A 4,777-nucleotide genomic window follows, 5' to 3' on the forward strand; every position below is an offset into this window, starting at 1 on the left:
ATATTTGTCAAGAGACACATGTCTTAATATATAAATCTTGAAGACTTCACATAAAAGGTATCAAATATACATTGCTCACACAATAATAAATGATTTCTGAATAATACACATATTGTCTTATTTGTTCTTTTCAATGTTACCATTAAACAAGGTAATTGTCATTCACTACTGTATATACAAGGAAGTGTAAAATTAATTGAGGGGTTGAGACAACTATATTACAACAGAAAAAGCACTGAACTTGGAAAACTGGGCTCTGGTTTTGGTTTTGCCATTTACTTGCAAGTCAATTTCATCTGTGGGCCTCATTTTTCCACATACAGATGAAAAGGTTGAATTTGATCATCTCTAAGGTACCTTTCAAGTTTAATATTTTATGAATCTAAAAACTGATCAAGGTAACAAAGTGAGGCAGGACATAAACCCAAGTTTTCTGACTTCTACTTGTATCCTCTTTCAGTCAATTCATTTGTCAATAAGGAGTTAAGTACTTATAATGTGCCAGTAACAGTGGATTCATGGGAATACCATCCAGAAATTCATGGACAAAAATGAACTTGTCCTTTTCTTTAAAGAAGTTAGATTGTAGGCAACATCCATATACATGCACATGTAAGCACAGAATATATTCAAAATAAATTCCATTCTCTATTTCAATAAATTTTACAATAATTTGGATCATAAAAGCATGCCAATCATAGTAAAAGAATAATATTGAGGCAGCTATGTAATACAGGATATCTGGATTTAGAGACAAGAAGAACTGAAATGGAGTTTTACCTCACATGTTTGCTAGTTATGTCATTGTCAGTCTCTCAGCCTCGGTTTCATTATCTGTAAAATTTGGATAGTAATAGCAATTATTTCACAGGGCTGTTGTTGTGAGGACCAAATAAGAGCATATATAAATTGCTTCAGATAGCATCATATAAATTCTAACAATTATAAGTATTTATTATTAATGATGGTAATGATGGTGATATTATGCTTATATCATTAGGGAAGAATGAGCATGCTATAGAAGCTCCTAAAATCCCTCAAGGGATACAAACATTTTGGTCCCACTTTTGCCTTTGTTCAGTAATTCCAGTAATATCCTGCTCTTTGTGACCCCGTTTTGGTGTTTTCTTAGTAAAAATACTGGAGTGGTTTGCCATTTCCTTCTCCAGCTCATTTTATAGATAAGGAAACTGAGGCAAACAGGATTAAATAACTTGTCCAGTGTCACACAACTAGTAAGTGTCTGAGGCCAGATTTAAACTCAGGAAGATGACTTCTGGCCTAGCAGAAACGCCATCCACTCTGTCACCTAGTTGCCCAATAGAATAGATCCTACTTTAAGTGCTTATTATTTTATCAGTATGAATACTTCTTCTACTGACATGGGCCTTAAGCCCTATGTACTTATAACCAATAACCAAGAGCCCCTATGCTCCACCCAACCCAGCACACACACATGCACACACCTTTCTAGCCAACCTTCTGTCAAAGAACTAATCTGTATCTAGCTAGACTGGTCATCAGTCAATAGTTATAAAGTTCACTACCAGGCCACTACTCAAACTTTCTATTTGTTAGGTCCTAATAGTTTATTCTCTCCAGACAGAGCCTACAAGAATCCAAGATTACCTTAGTATCACAAGGGAGAGCTACAGTAAGGCTTTAGTAGAAATGCTAGTTTAATGGAACAAAATTTCATATTGAAGGGTTCTAGGTGGGTTGAAGGTTGATTCAGGAAAATCTGAGTTCAAATCCTACCTCAGAACATGGACACTAGAAAAAAATCATTTAACCACTCTCAGGGTCAGTTTCATCATCTGTAAAGTAGAGATAAGAATAGTAACATGTACTTCACAAGGTCTTATAGGACAATGTATGTAGAATGCTTCGAAAATGTTATAACACTATACAAATGTTTTATTTTCTTGTAATTATTTTCCCTTTTGGGATCTTCAGTTTTAGTCTTCTGCTGACTTCAAAACAAAAACCATGACTTTTCTGCATAGCACAAGGTAAGTACACAAGCTATTTGGCTCATCTCATCATTGAAAATACCCAAATTTCATAATCCTGGTGCCAGAGTTTAAAGGGAAAATAAAAGAAGGAATGAACAGTGTAGTGAAAAGTCAAAGGACCACATTCAAATTTAGCCTCTGATGCTCATTACTTTTATAACCTTTAATAAGTCACTTAATCTTCCCAAGTCTCAGTTCCTTTATCTATAAAATTAAGAGCTTTGACCCTATGACCGTTGTGATCTTTTTTCGGTATAGAGGAAGATAAAATTGAACAGTTCTACCATATAATCCTATGAGAAGATGGGAAAATGACAATTAGGATTAAAAAAAAAAGGTAGAACCAACTAACTTTTATTTTTCCTCTATTTTCCCTGCCAAGAAGTATACTTTTTGGATTCGAAAGAAGAGAATACAAAATTACTAAAAGAGAGGTGAAACCTGCATTGTGATGAGCTGCCCTAATAGTTAGAAGAGAATTTTAAGAGGCTGGATATGTTTAGATAGCACCCAATAGGTGGCAATGCCTTAACCATATATGTGCTGTAAAGACCATTAAGACCTCTTCTATCCTTATTAACGGGAATGGTAACCTCTCATGTCACACAACACCATAACACAATAAGAGAATAAAAGAGTGTATGAGGTGTTCAGGAGGTCTAGCACCTCTGGTATGAGGGTTTTCCAAGCTCTTTTCAGGGCCTCTCATCCACCACTGATTACTACATGTCACCCAACTCTTACCAGTGTCTACACAAAGCTGTAGCATATGCAAGAGCCCCCTCCTGGTAAAATTGTCTTGGCAAATGGGCTAAAATAGGTTGAGAGTAACTAACAGACCTCAGACCCATCACTGAGTTATGGGGATGTCTACCCCAAGCAAATGCAGTCTTCTCCCAACAGAATGGGTAAATGAAAACAATTTATTCCAATGGCCATAAAGGCCATTGAAACAGTAGCTTTTGAGCACTAAGAGATCGGTCAGACATAGAGGATGCCAAAGCCATCCACTAAATCCTGTGCCATTGCCATTCTTCTTGATTTTTTTCTGTCCATTGGACTTCAATGAATCTGGAAGAAAGAGTGAGGCTAATGATTTCAAGCAATTCTGTTCCACTTACAGTCAATTCACACACAAGTGAAAATATAACCCTGTGATGTCATTGATCTTCTTCGAAAATGAAGGAAAAAACAACAGCTAGAGGATAGATGCTCACTTGTTGGATATATAACAAAAGAGATTATTAGTGAAGTTCATGTTGGACCACATGATCTATTGTGTTTATTTCATCGCTGCTCTTCATTTAATCCATGAAAAATTTCTGCTGATTTAATTGGTCAGTCCATCTAGAAGAAATAATTATCCCCATTTTCAGAATGTATATAAAGTGATTAAGACTCAACTTTATTATAAGACCTATTAAGCTGAAACTTAAGAGGTTAAATGATCTGCACAAAGTCATAAATTTAGAAATCAGAAGACCTAGGATTCAAATCCAAATCTTTCGATTTGAAATATTTTAATATTTTCATTGTCCCATAGTGGGTCTTATGCCCCCAGCTTAAAAAACAAGAAACACAATCATAGTTCCCTTTTTTATATTGGAAAGAGAACTTGGAGAAGGTGAGAAGGCAAGGACTCAGTTATGGATTTGCTATTTACTACCTGCTATGTGGGGCAGCTAGGTAGTAGAGTGGCTAGATTTCCAGGCCTGAAGTCAGGAAAACTCATCATCTTAAGTTCAATTCTGGCCTCAGACATTTATTAGCTGTGTTATCCTGAGCAAGTCACTTAACACTGCCTCAGTTCCTCATCTGTAAAATGAAATAAAGAAGGAAATGGCAAATCACTCCAGTATTGTGGCCAAGAAAATCCCAAATGGGGTCACAAAGAGTTGGACAAGATTGAAACAACTGAACAACAACACTTGTTACCTATATGATTCTGGGCAAGTAACTCAATTTTCTCTTTTTTATGATAAAGCTTAGATCAGATCTGATCTAAAATAAATTTCCTCAGTAGGTATGGTCCTACTTAGTTATATGTATAGAAAAAAAATTATGATTGAAAATATTCACACAAATAATGCCAATCCCAACATATGGTTTTATTTTTTTAAACAAGTTCTCCATCTTCACTGCTTTGTTTACAAAAACTACACATTGTTTTGTGGGTATATTAGACACAGGATAAAATATTTCACTCAGTCTACAATGATAGCTTTTTTATATTAGCTATCCTTAATTATAAAACCTTGCTCTTGTTATATAGCAGAAGAAAGTTCTAATACTCATCATCGTTATAACTTTGCATAAATCATTTTGCCATAAAGAAGGCTTTAAAATCCATCTTATCTGCTGTAGTTACTGAGGGAAAAAAAAAAGCCAGAGATTAGTCCTTAAAATTGCCATGACCAAGGAAGCTAGGAGCAGACTGAAAAGCTGTAAGTAGATTTTACCAGGACAACTGAATAAATTGTAGCTTTCTGGCTTAAGAGTGATAAAACCACAGATTAGAGCCTCTATATCAGTCCTTCCAAGAAGAGAACATATTTTCTCTCTCCAAAAGCTAAAAGAGAGCACTTTGAAATCAACTTCGTCTCTACTTGTAGAGACAATTCCAAAACTACAATGAAGCCCAAGTTCTTACCTAAGAGACAGGACTGACATGAGAACCCTTATATATGGTATCAACACATACAACATTTAATAACTTCAACAGGTGAATCAAGGAATTTCATTTTTTTTCCCTGAATTTAATT

At 35.2% G+C, this 4,777-nt stretch overlaps 1 pseudogene; it reads right to left on the minus strand.

Moving 5' to 3' along the window:
• Positions 1-2,508: 2,508 nt before the first annotated feature.
• On the minus strand, positions 2,509-2,627 carry LOC144457351 (U6atac minor spliceosomal RNA; annotated as a pseudogene).
• Positions 2,628-4,777: the final 2,150 nt, after the last annotated feature.

This window comes from Phascolarctos cinereus, unplaced genomic scaffold (genome assembly GCF_003287225.1).
Source record: "Phascolarctos cinereus isolate Bilbo 61053 unplaced genomic scaffold, phaCin_HiC Scaffold_4;HRSCAF=312, whole genome shotgun sequence".
In the NCBI taxonomy this organism is placed as follows: domain Eukaryota; kingdom Metazoa; phylum Chordata; class Mammalia; order Diprotodontia; family Phascolarctidae; genus Phascolarctos; species Phascolarctos cinereus.